Source organism: Pelophylax lessonae (assembly GCF_965119305.1).
Source record: "Pelophylax lessonae genome assembly, chromosome: 2".
Lineage (NCBI taxonomy): Eukaryota > Metazoa > Chordata > Amphibia > Anura > Ranidae > Pelophylax > Pelophylax lessonae.
Genome location: NC_138769.1, coordinates 81,964,577 through 81,988,931, shown reverse-complemented (window position 1 = coordinate 81,988,931; position 24,355 = coordinate 81,964,577). Strand labels below are relative to the sequence as shown.

Here is a 24,355-nt window from a genome sequence, read left to right as displayed (position 1 = left end):
CAGAGTAGGTGGAGCCATCATCCAGAATACGATGCATTTCTCGTAGGTAATCGCATCTATCCAGGACAACGATGGCCCCTCCCTTGTCCGCAGGCCTAATAATTAACTCTTTATTTTTACATAAAGAATCAAGTCCTTCTTGTAAGTCCCTATTTAGTTTGCACTTATGGACCTTCATGGACTCAAGGTCCCTCAGGACAATATCTCTGAAGACTTTGACAGATGGAGCTAGGGAGCCTGGGGGGTTGAACAAAGAGGCATTCGCAAGCCCAGAGTGCTGATACTGGGATACCATGCGATTCTCTTTAACAGGGTTGCTAGCGATGTAGCGTTTGATGTTCACTTTCCTAATAAATTTGTGGACGTCCATGTACGTCTCAAATTTATTAAGGGTTCTCGGGGGGGCAAACTTAAGACCCTTGTCTAGAATCCGTTTTTCAGGTTCAGATAGGACAACTTTACTTAAATTGAAGATCCCAACTCCTGCTACATCTTTACTTTTTTTGAGTTGGATCCTTCTCCCCCCTCTGGTGCCTCGTCTTGTTCTGCCGACCTCTTGATGCCTTGATTTACCCTGGAAAAACCCCAACCCGGATATCCCTGGCCCAATTGCTGAGTGCCCGAGAAGGGGGGGGCCCCAGTATCTACAACCCTACGTTGTTGCAATGGCTGAGAACTGACAGGCTCCTCATCTTCGGGACATTCATTGTCCCTTAGGGGAAAGAATTGGTTTCTGGTCGGTACATTATAATACTGCCCACCCTGGCATTGCTCATTACCATAAGGACCTTCCTCATAGTCACCATATTCGTTCTGACCATAGTTAGGGTTCATCCATGACTGGTTCTGCCTGAAATTGGGTGGTCCCTGTCTCCATTGAGGAGTCTGGTCATACCTATAGGGAGTATGTTGATCAGAAGGGTGGGGCCTCCATTGAGGGCCAAAATTGCGATAAGGACCCTGCTTTCCACCATCAGAACCTCGCCACTGAGGTCCATTCCATGGAGCACCCCGTGGTCCCACGGCATTACCATTCCAGTGGCTAGGCTGGTGGGAAACATAGGGTCCGGTAGGCCTATTGTGGGGTCTCCCCTTATTAAAGTTTAGCCCCCTAACGGGTGATCTCTGAGAAGCCCTCCGTTTATTTTTGGGAGTTTTAGATGTATTGGCTCCCCTCTGCGGGGCACCAGATACTGGGACCATAGAGGAGGCCGATACCCCAGGCAGTGGTGTTGGGGTGATCTTTGAATCTTTGAATTTGGTGGCTTTTGTGTGTCCCTTTACCTATCTTCTGGTAAGCATTTGGAACATAGGGGTGCTGGTGCATAACTTTCATCCTTATCTGCTCTGGTGGTGGTGTGCACTTCTCAGGGTGTCATTTAACAACAGTATTATGCTATGGAAGCTTCTGTTTTCTTTACATGATTTCCATCCATCACCTGAGATGAATATGGGCTTGCAGATCTGAGATTGGCAGACCTAATTTGAGTTTGGCTTTTCCCTTTCCTTTATCCGGTAAGGAGACTACATCACCGGTGATACACGTTTCTGACTTGGGAATTTACATTTTGGACTGTGTTTATTTCTGGAGATTATTTGGGACTTTTAGAGGACATTCATTTGGAGTCAACATCATATTGTGCCTTAATTTGACATTCATTGCCATTTATAACACAATTTAGCGCAACTTAGTTATATATACTTTTTTGATTGTTTGTCGCAATTTAAGTTGCTGCTGGATCTCATTAGTTAGCGCAGTTATCTTCTTGTAGTTTCTTTGTAGCGCTTGATGGTTTTTGTGACTGCACTTGGGGACACTTTTAAAGTTTTCCCAATTTTTCAGACTGACTGACCTTCATTTCTTAAAGTAATGATGGCCACTCGTTTTCCTGTACTTAGCTGCTTTTTTCTTGCCATAATACAAATTCTAACAGTCTATTCAGTAGGACTATCAGCTGTGTATCCACCTGACTTCTGCACAACACAACTGATGGTCCCAACCCCATTTATAAGGCAAGAAATCACACTTATTAAACCTGACAGCGCACACCTGTGAAGTGAAAACCATTTCAGGTGACTACCTCTTGAAGTGTGACTCTACAATTTTCATAATCATCAAAATAAAGAAAACTCTTTGAATGAGAAAGTGTGTCCAAACTTTTTGGTCTGTACTGTATATATATATATATATATATATATATATACACACACTCACAGGCCACATTATTAGATATTTGTTCAATTGCTTGGTAACACAAATTGTTAATCAGCCAATCACATGGCAACAACTCAATGCATTTAGGCATCCAGACGTAAAGACGTAACATAAAGAAATTTCAGCACTACAAATATGCATAAAAGGGATCCCTTAATTTTCTGGACCTCACCATATACAAAAAAACATATTAGTCTGTACACCAAGACTTATTTTAAGTCTACGGACCGCAATGGATATATTCTGGTCCATAATTGCCACCATCCTAGCTGGATCAAGGGTATACTAAAAGGACAAAACATGCGTCTACAGAGAAATTGTAAGGAGGAGATAGATTTTGAAAAACAAACCGAGGTGCTAATCAATAGATTAAAAGAGAAAGGATACAGACAGGGGGCCTTGCAACAAGTAAGGAAGGAGACAACGAATATGGATAGAAAACTGATATTAAGTGATAGAGTTAGAGAGGTGGAGGACTTTTCTCTAACCTTCATTACAGATTTTAATATCCGGTACAAGGAAGTTGAACATATTATACAACAGCATTGGCCCATTCTCCTTAGGGATGAACAACTAAAAGGGATACTACCTAAGTTGCCCAAAGGTCCCCCAAAAAAGACTTACCACATTTTTGGATTTCAAGGGATTTTTTATGTGTAGGAGGTGCAAACCTTTTAAAACCATTAGAAATAGGAAACACAAAACCTTAAATTTCCATTCCCAATTAACGAAAAAATAATATAAAATCAAACAGTTGATCACCTGCCAGAGCACCCATGTCACCTATCTACTGTCCTGTCCGTGTGGCCTGCAATATGTAGGCCTCACTACAAGGCAGTTGAGGGTCAGACTGGGAGAGCATATTGATAATATCAAGAAGGGGTTTAGGAATCATAGTGTTTCGAACCATTTTTCGGTTAGTACACAATAGGCACCCCAGCCTTATGTCATTTTGTGGGATAGACAAAATAGAGCCCAATTGGGGAGGGAAAAACATGAGGATAGCGGTATCCCAAAATTAGTCTAGGTGGATTTATGAGCTGCGTACTTTACAACCCAAAGGAATGAATTTAGGTATGGATATAATTTGTTTCATATCCAACCCTTAGCGGAGTATTATTGGTTTGTAGTATAATTTGCTGCATCCATGCATTTTATCTTTTATTTTTTATTTTATTTTTTATTTTTATGCATTTTATCTCACACCATTTCGGACTATATACTTTAACAGTATTTTCCCTATGGTTGTAGAGATCTCCAAATAAGCACCACTAATTCATATATATTTCCCTTTACAGGAATATGGACCTATATATATAATAAAAAAAACTTTTTAGGTGTATTATGTAATTATGGATTTGTGAACTGGTGGTAATCTGCCATTGTTCACGTAAATTAGTTGGGTATATGAAATGTATATGTATTTTTTAAACACTGACACAATATGTAATAATTAGACCCTGGAAATGTATGGACTATGGACTATTGCACTATAACACAGGGTATATATATATTGTTGCACCAATAGTAGAAATACTTCTCTATTTGGCAAAAATAATTTTATCTATTACTATTGGGTAAATTATGTTTAATCACTATTTAATGTATCAGTATAAATAAGTATTTTTATGAATTTTTTTATTGAATTTTTATTAGCATTTGTGTATGTGGGGTTCAGTATCCTATAGTTACTGGGAGGGAGAGGTGGATGGTGATAAGGGGCAACCAGCTTCAGTGATGGATGGTGGGATGTGTAGCCGTGTGCCAGATCCGCTCACATATAGATAGGGGTGGAGTGGAGGGCGAGGCAAATCAGATATAAGAGCGATGAACGATGTGCCTTCCCATCTCTGAAGAAGTCAGTGTGCTGACGAAACGCGTAAGTTGGAACGCGCGTAGAGGCGTCACATGGAGAGAGTGGAATGCAAGCTGGGAGCACACCGCTGTCCACTCTATCTCTGGTCCGTAACCAGTCATGCACACAGGGTTTTTAAACTTTTTAACCTTCTTTTTATGTCACTAATGTGGAATATTTTATCCATGGATGGGAATAAAAGTCTGTAATCTACTACACTATATGGAGTTTTTTTTTCTCTCGCCCTTCACTCGAGCCGTGATCAAGGAGAGCTGGAGAGATAACATACAGATGGCTGTCCCTGGCTTGGAGTGATCACTCAGGATAACAGCTACTACTCCTGGTCGGGGGACCATTTAAGCGATGCATGGTCTTGTTGCTATACAGCAGTCAAGACCAACAACATTTGGTGAGTGTCCCATCTATAATCACTTTTGGATTCCTTTTGTCTGTGAAGTCTAGTCATCTCATGGCTGACAGGGAAGATCACATCTAGCACCTGCACTTTATTTTGCACAGAACTGTCTATTATATGCACAAGATATTTCATCAAGTTTATATTGGACTAATTACTGGCTGTCATCACAATTTTTATATATCACCAACCTTAATATTAATTTATTCTTATTTCCATTCATTATATTTTCGAGGCACGGAGCACTTTATTTACATCACGGTATATTTTATGCAATTATATGTATTAATGTAATTTAAATATGTTATATTTATGATTATTTACGCAAGCGCTGAAGGTAGCTTCTCCATGAGAGGCTGAATACTTTTCCTAAACACTTTTTTTGTCCTCAGCTGCTACAATTTTCTCATTTTTAGGATATATATATACTTTTATTCACTATTTTTCTAGGCACGGAGCACCTTTATTTAAAAATCATGGTATATTCTATGCAATTTATATGCATTTATGTAATTTAAACATTTTGTATTTATTATTTTACAATTATTTAGGCAAGCGCTGTAGCTTCTCCATTAGAGGCTATCATTTATTCTAAATATGCATAAACACCTGAAATGTTCTTTAAAAAAGTTCAAAATACAAATAATGAAGAAGTCCAGAATGAATCTTGTGCCACCAGATGTAATTGCTAAGATCTAAAGTCTAAGATATAGCATATTTTGCATATTACAGGATCTATATCATAGGAGGTAAGCTGCTATCCTCTCCCCAAGTCTTCCAATGATTTCCAATCCAAAGGGCTGTCTCTTTAAATATGTCTGAATATGTGAATTACGATCCAAAAGCCTCTCCTTCTCATAATCTTGAATGCCCAGCACATCCCATCCAAAAAAGTGAGTAACCAATGAAAAAAAGAGAAGACGATTGCATAGTGCAGTATTTATTGGTGAACCTGGCATATAAAAACATAAAAATATATATAAAAACCAATGATGCGGTATGTACTTACATAAATAGCTAAAAAAAACAACAAAGGAGAATGGCGGCAGGACCTCAGACATCAAACTCTGTGCATAAATGGTTTGTAAACACTTACATAATAGGCTGCCAATCTGGAACAGAATGGCGACCGGACCTCAGGTGGTGAATAAAAGAAAAACTCTACAGCTGTTTTGCACACACAGGCATCATCTGAGGTATAAGACGTGATGAAGACGACTTTATGAAGTTCAAACCGAGCATCAGAATGGGGAAGAAAGAACTGCTGATCAACTGGGATTTTCAGCACAACCATCTCTGAGGTTTACCGAGAATGGTCCAAAAAAGAGAAATTATCCAGTGAGCAGCAGTTGTGTGGCTAAAATGCCTGGTTGATATCAGAGGAGAATGAGCCGACTGGTTCAAGATGATAGAAAGGCAACAGTAACTCAATTAACCACTCGTTACAACCAAGGTATGCAGAAAACTATCTCTGAATGCACAACACATCCAACCTTGAAGCAGATGGGCTACAGCAGCAGAAGACCTCAACCAGTGCCACTCCCGTCAGCTAAGAACAAGAAACCTAGGCTACTATTTGCACAGGATCACCAAAATTGGACAATAGAAGATTGGAAAAATGTTGCCTAGTCTGATGAGTCTCGATTTCACCTGCGACATTCAAATGGTAGGGTCAGAGTTTGGCATAAACAACATGAAAGCATGGCAATGGTTCAGGCTGGTGGTGTAATGTAATGGTGTGGGGGATATTTTCTTGGCACACTTTGACCCTCTTAGTACCAATTGAGCATCGTTTAACCACTTCTGGACTGGAAGGTTTTCTCCTTTAATGACCAGGTCATTTTTTGCGATTCGGCACTGCGTTACTTTAACTGACAATTGTGCGGTCGTGCAACGCTATACCCAAATAAAATCGATGTTCTTTTTTTCCCACAAATAGAGCTTTCCTTTGGTGGTCTTTGATTACATCTGCGATTTTTATTTTTAACACTATAAACATATACTATATTTTTCACTTTCTGCTTTATAACATTCCCAATTTAAAAAAAATGAAAAATCAATTTTTTTCATCATTTTGGCCAATTTGTATTCTGCTACATATTTTTTGTAAAAAAAATCCCAATAAGAGAATATTGATTGGTTTGTGCAAATGTTATTGCCTCTACACACTAGGGGAAAGATTTATGTCTTATTTATTTATTTTCTATTTATTAATGGCGGCGATCAGTGATTTTTAGCAGGACTGCGACATTGCGGCGGACAGATCAGACACCAAACTGACATTTTTGAAACTTTTGGGGGGGACCAGTGACATTACTACAATAATTAGTGCTCTAAATATGCACTGTTACTATACTAATGACAATGGCAGGGAAGGGGTTAACACCAGGGGAGATCAAAGCGTTAAATGTGTCCCTAGGGGATGCTTTCTAACTGTGTGGAGGACGTACTTATGGAATGAACATGTGGGTCCGGCGGCAATCGAGGCCACCAGACCCAGAGATCAGCTTCCCCTGTGGCTCAAATCATCTCAAACTGGTTTCTTCAACATGACAATGAGTTCACTCCAATCGCCTCCACAGCCGCCAGATCTTAATCCAATAGAGCACCTTTGGGATGTGGTGGAATGGGAGATTCGCATCATGGATGTGCAACCAACAAATCTGCAGCAACTGTGTGATTCTATCATGTCATTATGGACCAAAATCTCTGAGGAATGTTTCCAACACCTTGTTAAAGCTATGCCACAGAGAATTTTAGCCAGTTCTGAAGGCAAAATGGGGTCCAACCAGGGCCGGACTGGCCTAGCGGGATACCGGGAAGGTTCCCGGTGGGCCGCTGGCCCTGGGGCTGCTTTAAGATGCGGCCGCTTTAAAGATGCGGCCGCTTTAAGCATTTACCGCGCCGCGGCCGCTTTAAGCATCTGACCGCGCCGCGGCTGCGCTGTGATGGCCGCTGCAGCCCAGGCCCGGCCCCTGCTGCGCTCCAGTGACGGATGTTTCCTACGTCAGCCGCTATGAGCGCCATGACGTCACATCCGGTGGGAGCGGCTGTGCGAGTGTACGGCTGTGGTCGTTCATCTGACTGACTGAAAGTAACTCTGCAAGATGGATGGTCACGGCGCCGATCTCTCCCAGAGCACACAGACGCCAGCAGCAGCAGCAGCATGATCGCAGGAGACTGAGAGTGACTGGAGGAGCGGAGGCGGAGCAGAGCCTGAGACAGCCAGCTGAGACAGGTAAGAGTAAATGGGCTGGGGCCTGGGGGACCTGGACCTCTTGCATTTGGGGGGTGTCAGCATATTTTAGGGCCCCTACTAGTACTACAATGCTACCCCCTCCCCCTAATACAATGCTGACCTGCCATGCCATCCCCCCCTGGGCCCCCCTCCCCCCTAATACAATGCTGTTCCCCTCCTCCTAATACAATTCTAACCCCCCTCCCCCTAAAAAAATGATGACCTCCCTCTAATACAATGCTGATCCCCCCCCAAATTTAGGGGGAGGGAGGGGAGGTCATCATTGTATTAGGGGGAGGGGGGTTAGCATTGTATTAGGAGGAGGGGAACAGAATTGTATTAGGGCAATTGACATCTCCTGTACCATGTCCACACATCCTCTGACATCTCCTGTACCATGTCCGCACAGCCCCTGACATCTCCTGTACCATGTCCGCACAGCCTCTGACATCTCCTGTACCCTGTCCACACAACCTCTGACATCTCCTGTACTATGTCCACACAACCTCTGACATCTCCTGTACCCTGTCCACACAACCTCTGACATCTCCTGTACTATGTCCACACAACCTCTGACATCTCCTGTACCATGTCCACACATCCTCTGACATCTCCTGTACCATGTCCGCACAGCCCCTGACATCTCCTGTACCTTGTCCGCACAGCCTCTGACATCTCCTGTACCCTGTCCACACAACCTCTGACATCTCCTGTACTATGTCCACACAACCTCTGACATCTCCTGTACCATGTCCACACATCCTCTGACATCTCCTGTACCATGTCCGCACAGCCCCTGACATCTCCTGTACCATGTCCGCACAGCCTCTGACATCTCCTTTACTATGTCCGCACAGCCTCTGACATCTCCTGTACCATGTCTGCACAGCCTCTGACATCTCCTGTACTATGTCCGCACAGCTCCTGACATCTCCTGTACCATGTCCGCACAGCCCCTGACATGTCCTGTACCATGTCTGCACAGCCTCTGACATCTCCTTTACTATGTCCGCACAGCCTATGACATCTCCTGTACCATGTCTGCACAGCCCCCGACATGTCCTGTACCATGTCCACACAGCCTCTGACATCTCCTTTACTATGTCCGCACAGCCTCTGACATCTCCTGTACCATGTCCGCACAGCCTCTGACATCTCCTGCACCATGTCCGCACAACCTCTGACATCTCTTGTACCATGTCTGCACAGCCCCTGACATCTCTTGTACCATGTCCGCACAGCCCCTGATGTCCTGTATCATATCCTCACAGCCCCTGATGTCCTGTACCATGTCCTCACAGCCCCTGATGTCCTGTACCATGTCCTCACAGCCCCTGACATTTCCTTTACCATGTCCGCACTTTTACCACTTTTAACTAGAATTTGCTCTTTTTATATATAAAGCCCTATATGCTTTCATATCTATCTTATCTGTATATAATACACTCTTCAAATTTGCTTTAAAATGCATGGTTTTCCTTTATGAACAAGAAAATAATGGCGTTATTCTGTTGGGCCGGTATAATAATGCTATGGGGCTGGTATGAAATTTTTTCCAGGGCTGAATTTTATTCCCAGTCCGGCCCTGGGTCCAACCCAGTACTAGCAAGGTGTACCTAATAAAGTGGCCAGTGAGTGTACAGTATATATATTATTAAATTGAGATAAATACAAATGCAAAAGTGCTGATATTCACAACTTTCTAACATCTTTTCTGTAGAAACGCAATTATAATTTAATGTTTTTTTTTTTTTTTTTTTACTATTATATGATGTCACGTGGCATGTGTCTATCCACATGTGAAAAACACACACAAAAATAACGGATTTATAGAAGGTTTTAATACTTTCAGTGGTATGATCTTTGCAATAACGTTTTAAATGTATAGTGTGCATTTACATTTTAACAGGTTATTATAGCTAGACAAATGATGATTTGGTTACTTCTCATTACTGAAAGAACAATTATGTGCAGTTAACCTGCATTGCTCATTATATAATATTTTATAGGAAAAGAAAAAAAAGTTCTGATTGACTTTTGTAGGGTAAAGGATTAAATACTGACCAATACTGACCAATTATATTCATGTTTTTAAAACTGACACCAGGGACTTGGGCTGCTTTCTGTGCTGTTCAGTGAGTCCATATAGTATTTCCTGTTTCTCTCCATTATCAGCCCATTGTGTTCACTGGTCCTGCTTTTCTTGAACTTGCAGTTCCCACCACATTTTGGTTCCTAATTGGGAGATTGGAAATCAGACTGGTCTGCCCTGTGTGATATCTGTTGTTCTTCATTCACACTAGTACGACTTGTCAAGCGACTTGGTCAGCCTGACAAGTCACGCACCATCGCGGTCCATTGACTGCTACAGGAACCGTTCTAATAGGAGCGACACAAGTCGCTCCGACTTAGAAAAAGGGTCCTGTACTACTTCGGGGCGACCTGGAGCGGCTTGCATAGACATTTATTTTATGAAGTCCGTGCAAGTCGTGCCGAAGTCACGGTGCACGCGACTTCACAGGTTGCACCCGAAGTCGTGCCGCTTCAGTGTGAACCGGCACTTAAAATCGTTTTGCACTGGTATTGATTAAACTTGCACTAAGGTCAATTAGTAGTCTTTGAAAACATTTAGTTTGTTGCCTTGGCTTTCTCTTCCAGTCCTTATAAACACTGTCAATAAAATGACTCTGTTTTGGGATCACACTGACCTTGAAAACTTTTTTCAGGTCAGAATTTCAAGCACCACAATTCTGGGCCACCTGATTCTTACATTTCTTTACAAATTATCTTTGCCTCTACTCAAGAAATTCACTGCAGCAACTGTAATATTATCTGTAATATTATCTAATGATTGGAATAGCACATCAGCACCAGTGGCGACTGGTGCTCAAATTTTTTTTGGGGGGGGGGGCGCAAACAGAAAAATGTAATAGGCATTGCTTTGCGGCAAAAAACGTTGTAGAAAAAAAATTGCGTGACTTTGAGGTCACAAAAGTGTGAAAGGGGCCTTCAGTAATTAAGGTTTAGCGTGCCCCCTTTCAATGTACAGAGACCAGCGTGCCCCCTTTCAATGCACAGAGATCAGCGCGCCCCCTTTCAATGCACAGAGATCAGTGTGCCCCCTTTCACTGCACAAAGATCAGCGTGCCCCCTTTCACTGCACAAAGATCAGCGTGCCCCCTTTCAATGCAGTGACCAGCGTGCCCCCTTATTGCAGAGATACCAGTGTGCCCCCTTTCAATGCAGAGGTACCAGCGTGCCCCCTTTCAATTCACAGAGACCAGCGTGCCTCTTTCAATGCACAGAGATCAGCGCGCCCCCTTTCAATGCACAGAGATCAGTGTGCCCCCTTTAATGCAGAGATCATTGTGCCCCCTTTCAATGCAGAGATGCCAGCGTGCCCCCTTTCAATGCAGACATCATCACCCCCATCATCAGTGTCCCCCCCCACACAGACATCATCATCCCTCATCATCAGTTCCCCCCCTCACACAAACTCAGACATCATCATCTCTCATCATCATTGCCCCCCCCCTCCTCTTCCCCAATGTCACACTGTGCCCCCCGGAATATGCACTCACCCCCATACACAGGAGAAGTCGGTGGACAGATCATGGCTCGGTGGGTCGCTATCCGGGCTGTACACTTTAGCCGCTGGGGGACTCCTTGCCAGGCAGATGTCCGGTCGGCAGCGGCAGCTCACGGCTTCAGTTCCCCGGCGTGGCGGCGTCTCCTGAGTCCTCACTCAGTCCTCCCACCTCCTCCCCAGCCAATGGCATGGGGTTTGCCTTTCGGCCAATCAGGAAGTGCATATCAGATCCGCTTCCTGATTGGCCAGGAGGAGGATCCGTGTGACAATAGCGAATTTTCATTGTCACACAACTGGGCGAGCTCGGGGCGCACTGCTCTGTGCCCCAGGTCCACCCTTTTTTTAGCCTGTGTGAGCCTCTGGCTCTAATCACATGGCTAAAAAAAAAAGCCCCATTGAACTCCATGCGTCCGACACCCCGCATGTAGATTAGGGGGCCGGACGCATGGATAGAGGGGCGGCGCCCCTGTGCCCCAAACACACCGGCCGCCACTGATCAGCACTATGAGTGTCTTAACCAGTTCTGAACCAAAAGGATTTGCCCCCTTAATGACCAGGCCATTGTTTGCAATTCAGCACTACGTTGCTGTAATGGACAATTGAGCAGTTGTGCGACGCTGTAACTAAATAAAATTGATGTCCTTTTTTTTCCCACAAATAGAGATTTAATTTGGTGGTATTTGATCACCTCTGCAATTTTTTTTTTTTTTTTTTTGCGCTATAAGCAAAAAAGAGCGACAATTCTGAAGAAAAAAACTATATTTTTCGCTTCCTGCTATATAACATTCCCCCCCCAAAAAAAATTTAAAATATTTTTTTTTCATCCGTTTAGGCTAATTTGTATTCTGCTACATATTTTTGGTAAAAAAAAATCCCAATAAGTGTATTTTGATTGGTTTGCACAAAAGTTAATTGCGTCTACAAACTATGTTAAAGATTTATGTCATTTTTATTTATTTTTTATTTTTTTACTAGTAATGGCAGCGATCTGAGAATTTAATGCAACATTGCGGCTGGCAGATCGGACCCCTAACTGACATTTTTGACACTTTTGGGGGTACAAGTGAAATTACTACAGTAATCAGTGCTAAAAATATGCACTGTTACTGTAATAATGACACTGGCAGGGAAGGAGGTAACCTAGGGGTGATCAAAGGGTTAATTGTGAGCCTAGGGGAGTGTTTTCTAACTATATGGGGGAGGGACTTGTGAAATGATCATGGAGACCTGTGTTCCTATATACAAGGATCACAGGCGCTCTGTGATGATTTCCGCGAGAACAACAGTCTGCTGTGTTTACAACATCTGGCGGCTGTTCTCTCTCAGCGGGGAGCGATCGCGGGTGCCCGGTGGTACCAATTGGATCGACATCACCGCTGCCTAGCGCGCTGCTGCGGATCGCTGTACAGGTACGGCGATTCAGGCAGCTGAGCCAGCCTGCCACAGTATATATGCGCCGGGCGGTCGGCAAGTGGTAAATATTTACAAATAATTTCAGTGGAAGAGTTTTGGATGAGTGTGGGTCACCTTGCTAAAAGTATAAATGTAAAAGTGGTATCATAAAAAAGGAGGTAGAGATGAGAGTTTTTATGTCCGTAAAATGTTTGCAACATTTGGGAGATTTCTGTGAAATTTTGCCATTTTGGCGAGATGTATTGAAGTCCATAAAAAAGGCAAAATGTAGGTGGTTTTTATTGGCATTTATGGGTGTTTTAAAGGCTTTAAATAGCTTATGAGGGGTTCATCTTGAACTTGTTCTTTTATCTAAAAAACAGCCCTATGTTGGTCTTTTTGTTTGGTGTTTTTTTTTTTTTTTTTTAAATAACTAGACAATAAAAAAAAATAAAAAAAGGAAAACAAAACATTTAAAGGGACAGTACACAAGCAACAATCAAGTACATACAAAAAGAAAAACTGTAAACTCAAACAAACTTCAATTAAAAAACTAAACTTCCCTAATTATACCATCCCTCTAAAAAAAATTCCAGATATGAAGATAAGTTTTAAAGAGAATTTTGCCTAAGCAGCTTAATACGTTAAAATGAGATTGTACATGATACTGAAACCAGTAAATTTGCGGTGAAATTATTTTCACAGAAATCATTGCACTCATGTCTAGGGGCAACATTATGGGTCTAAAAGTTGTCAACTATAGCAGAATCTCCATAACATTTTCATGGGTTCTTTTCTTTCTGTTCATTGTTTGAACATTGTGCAAAACATGCTCAAGAATTGCTCACGGAAAGGTCTTTATATAAAATCTAAGGTTTGTCCAAGCCCTTAAAAATGTATGGTAGGAATGTAATTTGGTTTTCATGTCACTAAGTCTTTCTTCTGCTCAGAACAATGATTTTACAAAATGCCACCAGGAAAGGAAACGTGGTATGGCATGCCTAGCAACAATTTTTAGCTGACCTCAAATCAACCAGCTAAATACACAGCTAAAATAAATACAAGGGAGCATTTTTTTATATGCTAGAACATTTTTATTTCTGTACATCAATCATGAGCTAGGTCAGTGACGTGATTTTGTTGCACTGCAAATATGCAAGAGAGTTTGGTGGCCTCTTGTCTCTAGCTAGTGAGTGGCCAGTGAACATTCAGGATCAGACTGATGGGCTCTATTTTCTCTTCTGTCAGTGTGTTCCTCATCACTCAGCACATGCGCATGTAGCTCACCTGATTGGCTCCTAGTGTTACCCCTCCCTCTTCCAATCTAAATGATGCTTTACAGGGTATAAAAAAAGATTATAGCAGGAGTTATAACAGATATTTGAACATAGCTGCATTTAAAAATATGTGTAATTTTGTAATGATGACAAAATTGACTCATGTTTTTATATTTCCATGAAGGTCAACTTTAAATACAAGTTTATGTTTAAACTGAAAACCTTGTCCCTAGTAGTAGTATGCCCCCACACAGACTTCAAATGCAAAATTGACTAATCAGGTACTTGTGCTTCAGTGCTCAGTGGGAGTGGGCGGGGGAATCTCCTTGGTTTTTAGTAAAATGTGAATCTGTACTTTATGTGCAATTTTAAAGCTGTATTAGCCCATCATTAATCCAGTCATGATGAGATCAACATTTGCTATTTGAGGCTTAGCAATCCTGAGATTATGGTCCTGCAATGCTATTGGAGTAAACAGTATGGTGTTAGAAATGCAGCATGGATAGTGGTGTACTTGGGTACTCGGGTCTTTCAAAAGGGAGTGAGAATGAGGGTCCATCTACAAGCAGGGAGCAATGCATAGAAAAATAAAAACAGTTTGGAAAAAGCAGTTTTTTTTGGTAGTTTGCCACTTTTACTGCGTTACTCTATTTTCTAAAAAAATCTTTTCAAAACAGTTACTGTGTTCCCGGAGAATGGCAAAGTGTTATAAGGAACACAGCCTATCAACATTTAACAAGAGATGGTCAGAGACGGGAGGTCAGAAACTAAAGTTACTTCTAACTATTTTGCACAGATAGGTTTACCTTTGGTTAAGAACAGATGATCACCCCAGATGAAACAAGCTTGTGGCCAGGGATGATCATCTATCCCTATGCACAGCTAATTGCTCCCTGTGTTAATACTGGAAAACTGCTGTCAGCCTGTCACTGCTTCAAAAATGCTTAGCTGCTGAAACTATCTTGCCTATCGATGCCTTCATTTAAGAAGTTTTAGGAATCTGATAGGTTCTGTTTAGTTTCACTAACTAAGTTAACACAAGTATTGTATTTGGAGAATCCCTATTGATTTTATGAGGCATGTACTTAAACGCAAACAATGTAGACCAGTAAAAGCACAGTTACTGTTTTTGATCTATTAGAAACTGGAGGAAGTGATGCAGGGTGCCATCTTGGATCCCACCTCCTGGCCAAAGCAGAATGAAGACCTCAATAGCCATCTTAATAGGAAAAGATGAGGGACTCTTCCTCTAGGAGAAGTAAAGTAAAAAAAAACAGGGGCGTGGCTTGGACTTTGAGGCTGATGGCCGCTTTATTCCCAGTCCGGCCCTGGGTCCAACCCAGTACTAGCAAGGTGTACCTAATAAAGTGGCCAGTGAGTGTACAGTATATATATTATTAAATTGAGATAAATACAAATGCAAAAGTGCTGATATTCACAACTTTCTAACATCTTTTCTGTAGAAACGCAATTATAATTTAATGTTTTTTTTTTTTTTTTTTTACTATTATATGATGTCACGTGGCATGTGTCTATCCACATGTGAAAAACACACACAAAAATAACGGATTTATAGAAGGTTTTAATACTTTCAGTGGTATGATCTTTGCAATAACGTTTTAAATGTATAGTGTGCATTTACATTTTAACAGGTTATTATAGCTAGACAAATGATGATTTGGTTACTTCTCATTACTGAAAGAACAATTATGTGCAGTTAACCTGCATTGCTCATTATATAATATTTTATAGGAAAAGAAAAAAAAGTTCTGATTGACTTTTGTAGGGTAAAGGATTAAATACTGACCAATACTGACCAATTATATTCATGTTTTTAAAACTGACACCAGGGACTTGGGCTGCTTTCTGTGCTGTTCAGTGAGTCCATATAGTATTTCCTGTTTCTCTCCATTATCAGCCCATTGTGTTCACTGGTCCTGCTTTTCTTGAACTTGCAGTTCCCACCACATTTTGGTTCCTAATTGGGAGATTGGAAATCAGACTGGTCTGCCCTGTGTGATATCTGTTGTTCTTCATTCACACTAGTACGACTTGTCAAGCGACTTGGTCAGCCTGACAAGTCACGCACCATCGCGGTCCATTGACTGCTACAGGAACCGTTCTAATAGGAGCGACACAAGTCGCTCCGACTTAGAAAAAGGGTCCTGTACTACTTCGGGGCGACCTGGAGCGGCTTGCATAGACATTTATTTTATGAAGTCCGTGCAAGTCGTGCCGAAGTCACGGTGCACGCGACTTCACAGGTTGCACCCGAAGTCGTGCCGCTTCAGTGTGAACCGGCACTTAAAATCGTTTTGCACTGGTATTGATTAAACTTGCACTAAGGTCAATTAGTAGTCTTTGAAAACATTTAGTTTGTTGCCTTGGCTTTCTCTTCCAGTCCTTATAAACACTGTCAATAAAATGACTCTGTTTTGGGATCACACTGACCTTGAAAACTTTTTTCAGGTCAGAATTTCAAGCACCACAATTCTGGGCCACCTGATTCTTACATTTCTTTACAAATTATCTTTGCCTCTACTCAAGAAATTCACTGCAGCAACTGTAATATTATCTGTAATATTATCTAATGATTGGAATAGCACATCAGCACCAGTGGCGACTGGTGCTCAAATTTTTTTTGGGGGGGGGGGCGCAAACAGAAAAATGTAATAGGCATTGCTTTGCGGCAAAAAACGTTGTAGAAAAAAAATTGCGTGACTTTGAGGTCACAAAAGTGTGAAAGGGGCCTTCAGTAATTAAGGTTTAGCGTGCCCCCTTTCAATGTACAGAGACCAGCGTGCCCCCTTTCAATGCACAGAGATCAGCGCGCCCCCTTTCAATGCACAGAGATCAGTGTGCCCCCTTTCACTGCACAAAGATCAGCGTGCCCCCTTTCACTGCACAAAGATCAGCGTGCCCCCTTTCAATGCAGTGACCAGCGTGCCCCCTTATTGCAGAGATACCAGTGTGCCCCCTTTCAATGCAGAGGTACCAGCGTGCCCCCTTTCAATTCACAGAGACCAGCGTGCCTCTTTCAATGCACAGAGATCAGCGCGCCCCCTTTCAATGCACAGAGATCAGTGTGCCCCCTTTAATGCAGAGATCATTGTGCCCCCTTTCAATGCAGAGATGCCAGCGTGCCCCCTTTCAATGCAGACATCATCACCCCCATCATCAGTGTCCCCCCCCACACAGACATCATCATCCCTCATCATCAGTTCCCCCCCTCACACAAACTCAGACATCATCATCTCTCATCATCATTGCCCCCCCCCTCCTCTTCCCCAATGTCACACTGTGCCCCCCGGAATATGCACTCACCCCCATACACAGGAGAAGTCGGTGGACAGATCATGGCTCGGTGGGTCGCTATCCGGGCTGTACACTTTAGCCGCTGGGGGACTCCTTGCCAGGCAGATGTCCGGTCGGCAGCGGCAGCTCACGGCTTCAGTTCCCCGGCGTGGCGGCGTCTCCTGAGTCCTCACTCAGTCCTCCCACCTCCTCCCCAGCCAATGGCATGGGGTTTGCCTTTCGGCCAATCAGGAAGTGCATATCAGATCCGCTTCCTGATTGGCCAGGAGGAGGATCCGTGTGACAATAGCGAATTTTCATTGTCACACAACTGGGCGAGCTCGGGGCGCACTGCTCTGTGCCCCAGGTCCACCCTTTTTTTAGCCTGTGTGAGCCTCTGGCTCTAATCACATGGCTAAAAAAAAAAGCCCCATTGAACTCCATGCGTCCGACACCCCGCATGTAGATTAGGGGGCCGGACGCATGGATAGAGGGGCGGCGCCCCTGTGCCCCAAACACACCGGCCGCCACTGATCAGCACTATGAGTGTCTTAACCAGTTCTGAACCAAAAGGATTTGCCCCCTTAATGACCAGGCCATTGTTTGCAATTCAGCACTACGTTGCTGTAATGGACAATTGAGCAGTTGTGCGACGCTGTAACTAAATAAAATTGATGTCCTTTTTTTTCCCACAAATAGAGATTTAATTTGGTGGTATTTGATCACCTCTGCAATTTTTTTTTTTTTTTTTTTGCGCTATAAGCAAAAAAGAGCGACAATTCTGAAGAAAAAAACTATATTTTTCGCTTCCTGCTATATAACATTCCCCCCCAAAAAAAAATTTAAAATATTTTTTTTTCATCCGTTTAGGCTAATTTGTATTCTGCTACATATTTTTGGTAAAAAAAAATCCCAATAAGTGTATTTTGATTGGTTTGCACAAAAGTTAATTGCGTCTACAAACTATGTTAAAGATTTATGTCATTTTTATTTATTTTTTATTTTTTTACTAGTAATGGCAGCGATCTGAGAATTTAATGCAACATTGCGGCTGGCAGATCGGACCCCTAACTGACATTTTTGACACTTTTGGGGGTACAAGTGAAATTACTACAGTAATCAGTGCTAAAAATATGCACTGTTACTGTAATAATGACACTGGCAGGGAAGGAGGTAACCTAGGGGTGATCAAAGGGTTAATTGTGAGCCTAGGGGAGTGTTTTCTAACTATATGGGGGAGGGACTTGTGAAATGATCATGGAGACCTGTGTTCCTATATACAAGGATCACAGGCGCTCTGTGATGATTTCCGCGAGAACAACAGTCTGCTGTGTTTACAACATCTGGCGGCTGTTCTCTCTCAGCGGGGAGCGATCGCGGGTGCCCGGTGGTACCAATTGGATCGACATCACCGCTGCCTAGCGCGCTGCTGCGGATCGCTGTACAGGTACGGCGATTCAGGCAGCTGAGCCAGCCTGCCACAGTATATATGCGCCGGGCGGTCGGCAAGTGGTAAATATTTACAAATAATTTCAGTGGAAGAGTTTTGGATGAGTGTGGGTCACCTTGCTAAAAGTATAAATGTAAAAGTGGTATCATAAAAAAGGAGGTAGAGATGAGAGTTTTTATGTCCGTAAAATGTTTGCAACATTTGGGAGATTTCTGTGAAATTTTGCCATTTTGGCGAGATGTATTGAAGTCCATAAAAAAGGCAAAATGTAGGTGGTTTTTATTGGCATTTATGGGTGTTTTAAAGGCTTTAAATAGCTTATGAGGGGTTCATCTTGAACTTGTTCTTTTATCTAAAAAACAGCCCTATGTTGGTCTTTTTGTTTGGTGTTTTTTTTTTTTTTTTTTAAATAACTAGACAATAAAAAAAAATAAAAAAAGGAAAACAAAACATTTAAAGGGACAGTACACAAGCAACAATCAAGTACATACAAAAAGAAAAACTGTAAACTCAAACAAACTTCAATTAAAAAACTAAACTTCCCTAATTATACCATCCCTCTAAAAAAAATTCCAGATATGAAGATAAGTTTTAAAGAGAATTTTGCCTAAGCAGCTTAATACGTTAAAATGAGATTGTACATGATACTGAAACCAGTAAATTTGCGGTGAAATTATTTTCACAGAAATCATTGCACTCATGTCTAGGGGCAACATTATGGGTCTAAAAGTTGTCAACTATAGCAGAATCTCCATAACATTTTCATGGGTTCTTTTCTTTCTGTTCATTGTTTGAACATTGTGCAAAACATGCTCAAGAATTGCTCACGGAAAGGTCTTTATATAAAATCTAAGGTTTGTCCAAGCCCTTAAAAATGTATGGTAGGAATGTAATTTGGTTTTCATGTCACTAAGTCTTTCTTCTGCTCAGAACAATGATTTTACAAAATGCCACCAGGAAAGGAAACGTGGTATGGCATGCCTAGCAACAATTTTTAGCTGACCTCAAATCAACCAGCTAAATACACAGCTAAAATAAATACAAGGGAGCATTTTTTTATATGCTAGAACATTTTTATTTCTGTACATCAATCATGAGCTAGGTCAGTGACGTGATTTTGTTGCACTGCAAATATGCAAGAGAGTTTGGTGGCCTCTTGTCTCTAGCTAGTGAGTGGCCAGTGAACATTCAGGATCAGACTGATGGGCTCTATTTTCTCTTCTGTCAGTGTGTTCCTCATCACTCAGCACATGCGCATGTAGCTCACCTGATTGGCTCCTAGTGTTACCCCTCCCTCTTCCAATCTAAATGATGCTTTACAGGGTATAAAAAAAGATTATAGCAGGAGTTATAACAGATATTTGAACATAGCTGCATTTAAAAATATGTGTAATTTTGTAATGATGACAAAATTGACTCATGTTTTTATATTTCCATGAAGGTCAACTTTAAATACAAGTTTATGTTTAAACTGAAAACCTTGTCCCTAGTAGTAGTATGCCCCCACACAGACTTCAAATGCAAAATTGACTAATCAGGTACTTGTGCTTCAGTGCTCAGTGGGAGTGGGCGGGGGAATCTCCTTGGTTTTTAGTAAAATGTGAATCTGTACTTTATGTGCAATTTTAAAGCTGTATTAGCCCATCATTAATCCAGTCATGATGAGATCAACATTTGCTATTTGAGGCTTAGCAATCCTGAGATTATGGTCCTGCAATGCTATTGGAGTAAACAGTATGGTGTTAGAAATGCAGCATGGATAGTGGTGTACTTGGGTACTCGGGTCTTTCAAAAGGGAGTGAGAATGAGGGTCCATCTACAAGCAGGGAGCAATGCATAGAAAAATAAAAACAGTTTGGAAAAAGCAGTTTTTTTTGGTAGTTTGCCACTTTTACTGCGTTACTCTATTTTCTAAAAAAATCTTTTCAAAACAGTTACTGTGTTCCCGGAGAATGGCAAAGTGTTATAAGGAACACAGCCTATCAACATTTAACAAGAGATGGTCAGAGACGGGAGGTCAGAAACTAAAGTTACTTCTAACTATTTTGCACAGATAGGTTTACCTTTGGTTAAGAACAGATGATCACCCCAGATGAAACAAGCTTGTGGCCAGGGATGATCATCTATCCCTATGCACAGCTAATTGCTCCCTGTGTTAATACTGGAAAACTGCTGTCAGCCTGTCACTGCTTCAAAAATGCTTAGCTGCTGAAACTATCTTGCCTATCGATGCCTTCATTTAAGAAGTTTTAGGAATCTGATAGGTTCTGTTTAGTTTCACTAACTAAGTTAACACAAGTATTGTATTTGGAGAATCCCTATTGATTTTATGAGGCATGTACTTAAACGCAAACAATGTAGACCAGTAAAAGCACAGTTACTGTTTTTGATCTATTAGAAACTGGAGGAAGTGATGCAGGGTGCCATCTTGGATCCCACCTCCTGGCCAAAGCAGAATGAAGACCTCAATAGCCATCTTAATAGGAAAAGAAGAGGGACTCTTCCTCTAGGAGAAGTAAAGTAAAAAAAAACAGGGGCGTGGCTTGGACTTTGAGGCTGATGGCCGCTTGATTCCCGTGCTACGGCACACAAAGGTTCTTATCAACCACCTGAGGAACTCAGACCCGCTAAATATGGGGAAACCCAAGCACAACACCCCAGCCACACGATCCTGATCCCCTAGGGATCTGAAGGCGCATGCAGCAATTAACATTCCGTAGACCTTTCGGCCACACGCGCGGAAGGGGGTCCCCGGCCTCGCAGGCCTCCGGTAACTCCAGAGCAGCGAGCAGAAGCCCGCGGAGAAACTCGAGTGAAAGAGCCCAAAAATCTGCTGCAATCCACTGTGCCACGATGACCTTAAAGCGGTAGCTGCTGACAATAAATCCACTCTCTCTGCAGCCATTTCTGAACTACGCAGAGACATACAAAACATGACAGCCAGGCTGAGGAAGTGAAGGACCTCACTGACTGCCATAATAACGACATTCTAGAGGCCCAGAGAGCCCCTAAAAACTCACTCCTCACAGATGTGTGATATGCACAGACAAATAAAGGATTTAGAAAACAGGCGGCACAGTCACAATATCAGAATAAGAGGGCTGCCCAAATCAGTGGAGCCCCCTAATCTCACTCGTGCGATGCTGGCCATCTTTAATGATTTACTTGGCAGACCCCTACACACCCACATTGAAATGGAAAGACTTCAACTTGCACTGCGACCTAAAGGGAGGGATGCAGACCCACCAAGAGATGTAATTGGCTGCATAGTCAATTTCCAACCTAAAGAGGACATCTTAAACAGAGCTAGGGCCAGGATCCTATACCAGGGCTCAGAATTAAAACTCTTCCAAGACTTATCGCAAATTACTTTGCAGAAGAGAAAATCATTGCGCCCCCTGCTGGACACATTCAGAGATAGGGAAGTTACTTATAAATGGAATTTTCCCTTCTGCCTCTCTGCTGGATCCCGCTGGCGCTCCGCACAATTGCATTACCCGGAAGATGCGGTTACATTCTGTGAAACCCTGGGTATCCTATTCCAATACCAGACTGGAACCTGACACCTGCACCCCAGTAACAACAACATGGTGATGCCATGGATGTCCACTATGACAGATCCCTGGGTGCATACAGATGACATCGAAAATCCCCAAGAGCTTCTCCACCTCCAGTGAATCGATGTTCCCCAGGAGAGGGCAGTGTCCTGGCCTCTCCAGCCCATAGGAAAGCAAGAAGATACTGAAACCAGACCCCTTAGAGATCTGTGATGACTTCAGAACTCTCCCATTAGGTTTGATGCTAATCTGATTTTGCTTCCCCTCCTCTCCAAACTTGCCACATAGCCCCAGTGATGGGGCAACACACGCTGTCTTGACCACTTCTTCCATGCACACTCCCTCCCCAAGTTCTCCATCTGATGGCTGGTTCCTGTTTTGATTGCGAAGATCTCCGGTGATACTCTCACCAGTGTAGGATGACTTAGAATACACGGTTAATACTGTTGTTATTTGATGATCTCTCGCTTTCCTCTATTTTTTCCTTTAAACTATTAGGAATTTAATGTTTACTTATACTACTGTTTTACTATCTACCCAGAATTCATGCACTTTCCTGGAACATCCAGGGAGGATCATACTAATTAGCGATGCAATTCATTACTTCTGTGTGGAACTCTGGCTCATCGTCACTGTAGTCTTACTAAGAATCTTTGATTGTCATCACTAGCCCTGCATGTTAAACTCCCCCTTGACCAACAGGTCTGGGGCTCTAGTTTACGCAAATGGTTCCCACACAGGGCAGAAGCTTAAACTGGCCCCTAATCCTAGTATCCGGGGGTCTCTCCTGAGGTACCCCATGAAAGTGCCCAGGGACCTCGCAAGTCTTGTGTTATGAAAGCAGCCATTTGATGACTTGATAGTTTGGTTGGGAGCACATGCAACTGAGGCATGCATGTGTTGAATGTAACTATTTTGATGTCTCCGTAATCAGTTCAACTTGTAGAATATGTTATGTATGGATGGCTAAACTAGTTATTTGGTACATACAACAATAAATTTTTTTTTTTTTTTTTGTATAGTTTTTTTACATTTTTTTTAATACATTTTTCATGAATAATAAACACAACTCAAAATCTTATTTTTGAGTTTTGCCATCAAAATAAAACTAAATCTGTCCTGAAAATGGACAAATGGACAGCATAATCTTTGCGTGAATGTACAAATCATTTAAAGATGAACTCCAGACAAATATCAAAGGCACACAATAATGCAGCTCTGCAAATATTAATACATCATTCATGACACTTTTTCAGTACACAGAATGGCATGAGAAGGCTAACTTCACCAGTTCCCTGGGTAGGCTGAAACTCTAGATAATTCTGCAGAATTCTTATTCCTAGAATTCACACATTTTTTTTTCTGAGAGCACAGTTGATCAGAGTCTTATTTGGTTTATTCTTTCCTTATTTATTTTAGTTTTTTGTTTTGTTTCCTTTCAGCATGTGACCACTGAGCCAAGATGTGTATTTTGAATTATGAATATAATCTCTGCCTCTAGGTTGATTTTCATCTATGCTTCCACTAAGTCTAGATTGAACATACCACCACTAATATGTGATATGATTTCCTATTATGTACTAACATTGTCATACTGTATCAGGTCTTGGCAACGGTATGCCTTTGTTATCTCTAGAATTGATCTCATAAGTCTCACGCTTTTGGTGTCAATGTTAATACTGTGATAGTACTTTACTACCTGTTCTTTCTTCTGTTTTTCATTCGTATATAACTTTCAAAAAAGTAAATTAAATCATTATAAAAAAATATAAAAAAAAAACATTCCATTTATTTTTTGTAAATGCAAGCAGCAAAAGTATGGGATTTTGACCTCTTGTAGTCCCTGTACTGTAAAGCACAGTGAGTGGTAGGGAAAGGCAACACAAGGAGTCAATAAGGTATGCTGAAGTAAAAGGAATATGTTAAAAAGAGGAGAGAGCAGAGTGACAGAAAGAAGAGCTAATAGGTGTTCTGCTTCTTCTTCTACTGTCCAGTCACAGTGATGGATAGTGATGGGGGGGAGACTTGAAGACAAATGAGAGATTGCAGTAGACAAAGATCAGGCCTTAGCTC

The 24,355-nt window shown here is 42.0% G+C and overlaps 1 pseudogene across 1 annotated transcript in view; it reads left to right on the top strand.

Annotated features, from left to right (window-relative positions):
- The first annotated feature begins 2,515 nt into the window (after positions 1-2,515).
- The window catches only part of LOC309547960 (small ribosomal subunit protein eS8-like), a 46,669-nt pseudogene continuing 24,829 nt past the window's right edge, over positions 2,516-24,355 (top strand). Inside the window, exon 1 of the transcript in view lies at positions 2,516-2,727. The product of the transcript in view is annotated as a small ribosomal subunit protein eS8-like (transcript). The remainder of the gene's footprint in view (positions 2,728-24,355) is intronic.